At 37.1% G+C, this 10,239-nt stretch overlaps 1 long non-coding RNA gene across 1 annotated transcript; it reads right to left on the bottom strand.

Annotated features, from left to right (window-relative positions):
• Window positions 1-8,975: 8,975 nt before the first annotated feature.
• Window positions 8,976-10,038, bottom strand: LOC118482201. The gene is made up of 3 exons (XR_004867677.1): window positions 9,954-10,038; window positions 9,723-9,850; window positions 8,976-9,127 (listed from the first exon to the last, which is right to left on the bottom strand). It is a non-coding gene; the product is annotated as an uncharacterized LOC118482201 (long non-coding RNA).
• Window positions 10,039-10,239: the final 201 nt, after the last annotated feature.

Here is a 10,239-nt window from a genome sequence, read left to right as displayed (position 1 = left end):
GAACAATCAAATTAGTAAGTCCACTAAATTTAGTTATAAAACAATCTATATTTTTACTTATTTCAAGTTGTCATATATACTATTTCCACAATAGCATCTCATCATAATCTTAAGTTTCTAACTAATAATAATGTTACGATGCATGAACTAATATAGAAATTAAATGTAATAAGAGGATAAATTATAATATCTAAATAATCTTTTATGAACCATAAAAGAAATATATTAAATCATCTCTCGTGTGGTATTTCCCATATCTAGGATAACCATACGTTCGTTCTCTTGGATTTTTCAATCTTTGCTCGTACGTTCTTTACCAAGAAATACGCAACGCAATCAAAGGTTGACTATTCAAGAATCGAGAAACAAGCTAGGATGGCATTAGAAACCCATTTTAGCATTTTAGTTAAGGTTGAACTATGTTTGTTTATTTGAGACAATGTACCTTTCATTTGAATTTAATAAAATGATTTAATATATATTGACACACTTAGTGTTATGTTGTTTTGAGCAATTTGTTCGTCTCATCCCGATGTTTCCGCCATCGGTTGGGGTGTCGAGGGACGCACATTAAACATTTACGACCTCGGTCGCTTCGGTGTCGAGGGACGCACATTAAACATTTACGACCTCGGTCGCTTCGGTGTCGAGGGACGCACATTAAACATTTACGACCTCGGTCGTTTCGGTGTCGAGGGACGCACATTAAACATTTACGACCTTGGTCGCTTCGGTGTCGAGGGACGCACATTAAACATTTACGACCTCGGTCACTTCGGTGTCGAGGGACGCACATTTACGACCTCGGTCACTTCGGTGTCGAGGGACGCAAATTTACGACCTCGGTCACTTCGGTGTCGAGGGACGCACATTAAACATTTACGACCTTGGTCACTTCGGTGTCGAGGGACGCACATTAAACATTTACGACCTCGGTCGCTTCGGTGTCGAGGGACGCACATTAAACATTTACGACCTCGGTCGCTTCGGTGTCGAGGGACGCACATTAAACATTTACGACCTCGGTCGCTTCGGTGTCGAGGGACGCACATTAAACATTTACGACCTCGGTCGCTTCGGTGTCGAGGGACGCACATTAAACATTTACGACCTCGGTCGCTTCGGTGTCGAGGGACGCACATTAAACATTTACGACCTCGGTCGCTTCGGTGTCGAGGGACGCACATTAAACATTTACGACCTCGGTCACTTCGGTGTCGAGGGACGCACATTTACGACCTCGGTCACTTCGGCGTCGAGGGACGCAAATTTACGACCTCAGTCACTTCGGTGTCGAGGGACGCACATTTATGACCTCGGTCACTTCGGTGTCGAGGGACGCACATTTACGACCTCGGTCACCTCGGTGTCGAGGGGCGCACATTATACTTTACGACCTCGGTCACCTCGGTGTCGAGGGGCGCACATTATAACTTTACGGCCTCGTTCACTCTGGTGACGAAAGATGCACAATACTCTAGTAATTCTCCCTACACGAGCCACATACATACATAAACATATCATACTAATCCTTTTCATACACAATCTATATCTATGAACTTAAAATATCACCACAAAATTTAAGCCACTCATATTCCCAAAAATGGAAGCTTATCATCCAGATAGGAGTGATTTCCTTCCCTTGATGATTAGCTCCCCCCACTTTTCAACTTAACCAACTCTTCTTCGTTCTCAATGATACTTTACATTTGAACGTTTATTTTATTTCAAACTTGGAGATACGATACGCACTATCTTCGCAATTTAAATCAAATAATAACAATATCTCGAGAACAAACAAAATTTACGACGCTTTCATTATCTATGTTACCCTACGTGAAATTCATTATTTTGCTATGTGAAACTAGTTGAACCTTTTATATGCAATGTGAAACTAATTGAACCTTTTGTATGCTATGTGAAACTATATGCTATGTGACGCAACAAACCCCTTAAACTATATTCTCTCTTTTGAATCTTTTGTCTCATCAATTTCCTTAAATAAACTTTTACTCATCGTTCAGTCCTTGCTCTTAGATTTCGAGGACGAAATCTCCTAAAGTAGGGGAGACTGTAACATCCGTCAAAATGGATTTCCGAAATCCGACCCGTTTTGAATTGTGGACCCTAACCCTTGAAACTTGAGAGCTTCGCAAAGTAATTAATCGTTTAATTCGTTCTTAAGTATGATCATTTATTTATTTTATTAATTAATTTAATTAATTAATGTTACAATTAAAAAGGGTTATTCTTTTTATTCTATAAAAATAATCTAGTGGTTAACTGAGATTTTTAAAGTTAATCTAGGTTATCAACCTAGTTAGTATAGTTAGTGTAACTAAAGGGGGTCTGTTTGTAATATTACAAAACTTATTTCAAAAATAGATGTGTAGACCAGGGATCGAACCCGGGTCTCACAAATAACAAATCAACTCACAAACTACTGCACCACATACATGTTTGGCGCATATTTCGGGATTACATTAATTATAACTCGTTTTTTTAAGTTTCTTTTGAAACAGTTGCCGCCAAACATGCCAGCGACTTCATGGTTGGCACTTTCCTTTTCTGTTTAAATCACTGATTTTACGTGATTAAGTATATTTACGCGTTTCCATTTTACGAATCAATCATGAATCTGACCCTATTCATAACCACGTTCATCTCAATCTCTTGTTCGGAAACTTTCAATTACGAACCGTTGCCAAATTTACGAGACCGAAACGCGTTATAAATACGACATGTTGGTTGAACCTTACACACACACATCTCGACCCACTCTCCTTCTCTCTCGTTTGCACTAGTCATCGCCGGAGTTCATCGAGTTACGTCGAGACACAGTTCTTCTCATCTCGCCACAACCTCAGTTCGAATCATTGGAGTCGCCGGAGAATTCGGGGCTTCGCCGGAGATACGTTGGCCTCGAATCGTCACTGTTCGGTATACTTTTCTTTTTATTTTCCTTGTTGCCTCGTTTAAAGTATTATTATTTTGATATTATAAACATTGAAGTAAAACAGCAAAATATGAAAACTTGCATCAACAGTCGAATGGTCTTTTGGTATTTGCTTTTGGATTGAAACCATTTCTCAATTATATGATAGTAATATACCAATTTTGAAACTATCAACAGTTAGACATCGGAGATAACTTTTAGTTACATAATAAAGTTTTAAAACATGATTTCAAATATTATGATAGCATGTTTCAAACAATTAGAGCCAACTCGGTTACCGCGAATGGTAACCAGAGAGAAAGGGCGGATTCATGTTTCACAGAACAATCAAATTAGTAAGTCCACTAAATTTAGTTATAAAACAATCTATATTTTTACTTATTTCAAGTTGTCATATATACTATTTCCACAATAGCATCTCATCATAATCTTAAGTTTCTAACTAATAATAATGTTACGATGCATGAACTAATATAGAAATTAAATGTAATAAGAGGATAAATTATAATATCTAAATAATCTTTTATGAACCATAAAAGAAATATATTAAATCATCTCTCGTGTGGTATTTCCCATATCTAGGATAACCATACGTTCGTTCTCTTGGATTTTTCAATCTTTGCTCGTACGTTCTTTACCAAGAAATACGCAACGCAATCAAAGGTTGACTATTCAAGAATCGAGAAACAAGCTAGGATGGCATTAGAAACCCATTTTAGCATTTTAGTTAAGGTTGAACTATGTTTGTTTATTTGAGACAATGTACCTTTCATTTGAATTTAATAAAATGATTTAATATATATTGACACACTTAGTGTTATGTTGTTTTGAGCAATTTGTTCGTCTCATCCCGATGTTTCCGCCATCGGTTGGGGTGTGACAACAAAAATTACAGTAAGTAGAGCATCTTCCGGAATGCTTCTTTCTGCAGGCTTTGCAGTATGGTGCAGAGGTAGAACCTATGTTCCTACGGTTAAAATTCCCCGAACGGAATTCTTGAGTAAGCTTTTGGGATAGGTTTCTTCTCTGGTCTTCTTCTCTAGTACGGATTAATTCATCTGTCAAGGTATTGGTTAGTTCTACAGCTTCCTCTATGGTTTGGGGTCTAGCTGCCTTGACTACATGTCTAATCTCTCCAATTAATCCCCAGATATAACGGGAGATTAACACTGGTTCAGGTGATGCAAGGGTTGGTACTATCCTAGCATATTCAAAGAATGTGGTAGTGTAACCCTTACTGTCTACCCCGGTCATTCTAAGATTCAGAAACTTATTTGCTATCTGTTCCTTTTCATTGGGAGGACATAATTTCCTTTCCACCACACTTTTGAACTCCTCCCATTCTATATTATAAACCCTATCACTTCCTCTTGACTGGAGGATAGTGTTCCACCATTCTAGGGCTGCATTTTTAAACAGATTTGAAGCAAACATTATCTTATCTTCTTCAGCACATTTACTTATTTTTAAAACAGCCTCAGTTTTCTCTATCCAGCGTAGGGCTGCAATGGGTCCTTCATTGCCCGAGAATTCTATTGGTTTACAAGACCAGAATTCTTTGTAAGAACAACCATATGGCATGGTTCTTCTTCTTTTGGGAATGGGCGCTTGAAGTACGGGTCCATTGTTCACGCCGTGTTCTGGTTCACTTGGTCGTTTACTGCTATGCTTACTCTTATTATTTGCTTCTTGAACTGTTTGAATAATAAATGGCATTGCATCTATAATTCCTTGTGCCACTATGTGTTGAACGGCACTATTATCCATTTGGTTTCCATTGTTATTGTTGTCCGGATTCTCATTAACCACGTTAATGTTACTCTGGTTATCGTTATTCAGATTATCTTGATTTCCTTCGTCGGCCATCTGAATTTTTAAACATTTACCAAATATTAATATCACAACTAATATTTGAATATATCCAATCACATGACACACACTTTTAACCAAAAGCGTCGAGCATTGCGACTTTTACTCTATTTATATAGTATGCATCATTACACACCAGTACTGAAATTTAAATTACAATACCGACTGAAATGTAAAGCTACAATACTAGTAATAGGCATCCGTAGTGTTTTTTTTTTTTTCATACACACATATATTATGATATTATATTATATTATTATTACTACTACCGTTCCTGCCATCACATTCACTGATATGGATTCATCCAAAAATCCATATTACGCTCGTCGTATTTCCAGACGAGGCGTTCTCCCACCTGTCGCATTCTCTCACTGCTTTCTAAAATTTCCTCACCGAAAGTCCTAAGTTCTTGGACATTTTCTGCACTTATTGGGGGTGCAGGTTCTAGGACTGGGTTTGGAATCTGTGGTACGCGTTCCTGGTATGGAGGGATAGGGGCCTGGTACGGGTATGGATTCTCTAAAATTTCCCTAACATATGCATCACTAATGTTGTAGGGATCTTGAGGATCTAACCCTGGGTAAGCTCCTAAGTTGGGTATTGGCACATTTTCCTGTATTGGGTTTTGTTGCACGTAGTCCCTAACATCGTCCCACCAGGGGTCGTAGTTGTTTGGGTCTAGAGGATTTGGTGCAGGTACCCTAGGTATCTCCTCCGGGTTGTAATCAGGCATTTCTATTTGATTTTCTATTTCCATGGGTTGGTCAGGATTTGGTGGTTGGGGTGCTAGCATTTGTTCCAGGTTTGGGTCAGCAGCAGTGGTTGCTAAAATATGGATATTAGCGATACCCCTATTGAGCATATCCTGATTATAAGCATCAGTCTCTCTTTTTGCTGCGGCTAACACTCGCTGTTCCTGCAACTTTTTCATTCGTTTCCTACGCTCGTGTGCTCCCCTACTGAACCATCCCCTCTTTTTCTGAGGAAATGGCTCTTCAGATTGAGCCTTAAACACAAAGACTCCTTCTTCTGTGTCAGCAGAATACCCCGAGAGGGTAGGCTGAGAAGAGGAGGTGCCTTCGCTCCTAGGCGAACTAGACAATTGACGATAGGCGTCAGAGGGTCCTTGGTCGCTCATACTGTAAACTAACAAATAGTCAGATAACACATAGCAAGAAAATACAATTATGCACGTATTTCCATAATTTATTTCCTAACACTTTGAATTTTGATGTCAGCAGAACACTTCTGTGGCTGAATCAGTGGCATAGCTCTGATACCACCTTCTGTTACAACCCCCGATCCCTAGTTCCCGGGAACGGGCGGTCGTGAGCCAGTTTCGGTGGTATCACGTTTATTTATTCAATTTGGCAGCGGAAATTTTCATCAGGATCGTAGTTAGGAAATGTTAAATCAGAGTAAACCACCTCGTTTAATAATATTAAACATATGGGTAAAACCCAAGTTTTCAGTACACAATTTTTATAGGAATAAATCCTATTTATTTAATAAAAACATCCATTTTATTCTTAGGTAACTTTATTGCCACTTTTCCAAGCCTTCAGTGCTGTCCAGCTGGCTTCTATTTGGCTTTCACATTTTGTTACCTAAAACGCGTTTTAAAAAAAAACATTTTGTCAGTGGGAAATACTGGTGAGTGAATCCCAGTTTAATCAAGTTTAAGTAAAAACCAATTTGCAGTATTGAGGGCACATCCGTAATTACATTTGTTTCCAAGACATCACAATTAACATCAGTAGTACGGTCATACTCAACTTATGGGATGTTACCACACCAGTAATCAATTTTGTATACAAAACCCCAACATACCCACTATAATTGTATCTTTTACAAATACTCAATAACTGCTTTGTATATATTTAATTAAGTGAGGTTTTGTAAAAACAATTAACAAAAAGAGGATTACTCACATTGCTGTTTTAGGTTATTCTTTAGGGTTTCCTGGTGAATATCTATAATTTACACAAATGCACGTGTATTAGTATAATAACCCATTTTAACATTAGTAATACCCTCCCCGAGACGGCATTCCAACGACTACGTCGGGCAGAACCACGACAGCCGTTACGGAACCCTAGATCAATCGGGCAGCGTATCTAATACGTCTCCAGGGGTTATAATACTTATATCGTAGCAGAACCTCGCTAATTAGGGGGCATAATGCCCGGGTATAATAACGCCACTACAGAAAATTAAGAAAGAAAGAAAGGAATGAACGAGCAGACTGAAGGCTCGTTGCCCTCTTTATATAGGGCTGTAATCGCGTCTCCACGCGGCCCGCGTTAAGTAAGGCTAACCCTTACGCGGCCCGCGTCAACCTCCGGTCAACGTATAGCTTGGCCCGGTCATCTACTAGGTTCGACACGATATTGACACGTGTCAACTCAGGGTCGTGCCACAATTCAGGACACTCGCGGCCCGCATGAACTTAGACTAACTCATACGCGGCCCGCATGAACTAAAGGTTTCAGCGGAGTCCATTTACATTTTAATACGGCCCGCCTTAGGTTGAGGTGAGGTCATACGCGGCCCGCCTCAACTTAAGATTTAGGGTTTTTAATTTATTTTATGTATTATGTTCTACTTTGGGCTCGGTTTTCACATATGGGGTGCATATAGAGACATGTTGAGACATTTTAAGATATATTAGGGTGTCAAAATTATTATGAGGGTGTTGGTTTTACCGAGGGTTGTTATACGAATGATCTACATAAGTCATTACAAAGTAGGTAAAAGTACACATATGTAGCAATCGTACATTGAATTACCTGTTTCCAAGCATTCAGGTGTAGAGGAACCTACAAAAGATACTCTAGAAGTTCAGCAATATTATGCCGTATGTTAAATTTGTCATAGAATTGCATAATAGTCAGAAAAGTGTAAATTACTCGTTGGCAAACATCATGAACCGAGATGCCAACTTTAAAGGAAAAATCACTTGAGTGTGGGATCCTGTGAATTCAATATCAACATAAAGTTTCTGAAGATTTCTGGCAAGATACTGAACAGATAGCTTGTGCCCCCTCAAAATGTGTACTTGTGACAGACAATGTACCACTGCAGACATAATGTCGTAAAAAACCGTAAGTATAAAAAAAGTACAAAATTTGGGCACAAAACAGAAGATTACGAGTATAAAGCTACCTCCTACGAGGCATCCAACAGTTGAGTACTTCAACCATTTTTGCTCTTAAATAATGAAATTCATAAAATCATCTACCAAATACAGACGGATAAAACTGCATAAAGCAACAGAAATACAGTGCAGCAAAGAGGCAAAACAACTGAATAACTTACACTTTTTTACGAGCTTTACACTGACCAAAGCTCGTGGAATCCTAGAAGCGAAATAAGCAATTCCATAACGTCTTCGACAAAATGTTCGGGCATACAGGCAAATTCTGTAGGGCAAGTTTGTGGTAAAGGCCTTTTAAAACCTCCTATATGATGTACCAACCAAACCACATTAACTGATAGAAAGATAACGCCTGTTGAAGAAGATCTCCGTCGTAAAAAATATATATCACAAGTGTAGATACATTAGATTAGCTTTTAAAGAAATTAAGACGAATGAAAAGACTGTTTTACCCTTAATATCTGAGCTTCGTAACATAGCTTCTCTTGCGTAAATGATTTGATTTCCTTCTCGAGTCGAGCAATGTCCCGTGCTAGTCGAAGTAAAGGTGTTTGTTCTTGCATGGTAATAACATTGTTTCTATAAATTGTTTATAGAAGGACAGAATGTATACTAAATAATGACCACTTATAATATGTATTACATGCACAAGTTGCTTGAAGTCTGAAAAAGCTTTCAGTAGCCCTAAATTAAGAACCCGTGCAGTCATAAAGAAGCATTCACAAATAAATGAATAGTTTGTAGATTCACGTTGACTTGGAACATGATTTTTATTTTGTAGCAGACCAGAACTTGAAGTTTCTTGGGAATGAAGCAACCTGTTTTCTCCACTGCTCCCGTTGTTTGGGTTATTTTTGTTTGACCATTCAGTAACTTCCTCCGAAGATGCATGAAGGGCAGTTAATTCTCTGTGTCGAGTTGAGACTGATGGTCAATATAATGTTAATGATATAAAAAATCACATATAATTATGTTGTCGATAGAGTATCTTACTTGAAATCCAATCAAGAACCATAAAATACGTATCTAGGGTCAATTATGTCTTTCTTTGTTGAATTTGCATCCAAAAACGGCTCACACAGTCTAAGCATAACAGCGCTAAGGTTCACGAACACGCCCGAACTCGTAGAAGATATTGGATCAACCTATATGCAATTGCCAATTATTCAACAATAATTAAATTAAATACAATATATATATATATATATATATATATATATATATATATATATATATATATATATATATATATATATATATATATAGGGGAAGGTTCAAATGAAAACCACTACTTATTGTGAAAACTCGAAAACTAATTAAAAAAAGCCAAAAAAACATACAAAAAATTTTTTTTTTTGCAATCAAAATTTCGCAGGTTTTTTAATATAAAAAAATTTAAAAAAAAAAAATTTTGTGTAGTGCACATGTGTAATACTGCACATATGTATGTGTACTACACATGTGTATTATTACACAAATTTTTTTTTTTTTTTTTTGAAAAAAGTTTTTTTTTATATATAAAAACTAGCGATTTTTATAAAAAAAAATTGAAAAAAAAATAAAAATTTTTGTGTGTTTTTTAGGCTTTTTTTAGTTAGTTTTCGAGTTTTCACAATAAAAGTGGTTTTCATTTGAACCATCCCCTATATATATATATATATATATATATATATATATATATATATATATATATATATATATATATATATATAAACAACTATTATGAAACAAACTTCTTACCCTAGAATGAAACTTGAAATCCTCCTCCTTTACTACAAATGGCTCACAATCATTGCCGCCCATACCCACTGACAGCCCATCTTCGACCGGATTTTCCCACTCAAACCACCTGCTCCACTCATGCCTCTCTATAATTCCCCAATTTAAAAAAAAACAAAACCTCAATACTTTTCCAAATTTGTATTAATTAATTTACCGTAAAAGTTGAATTATGTCTCAATGTTAACATACCAGCAATAACAAAAACCCGGAATCCAATTAGTTCTTTGATCTCCTTGTCTTCGATATCAATGACTTGCAGCCAAAAATTGACACTGATATAGTTATGAAAGTAAATTAAAGATCAGGAACAACACAAAAAGAAATCGACACTAATACAATTAGATACGTAATACACTAACCTCAAGTTAATTGGATGATAGCCTAAGAGAAAATAACTTGTAACAACCCTAATCCCATATTAACCATATCCCAATAATATCGAACCAGAGATGGACTTCACGAATATGATAACCGA

The sequence above is a fragment of the Helianthus annuus genome, chromosome 9 (assembly GCF_002127325.2).
Source record: "Helianthus annuus cultivar XRQ/B chromosome 9, HanXRQr2.0-SUNRISE, whole genome shotgun sequence".
Lineage (NCBI taxonomy): Eukaryota > Viridiplantae > Streptophyta > Magnoliopsida > Asterales > Asteraceae > Helianthus > Helianthus annuus.
Note: the sequence above shows the minus strand (reverse complement) of the source record. Positions and strands in the feature narration are given on the sequence as shown.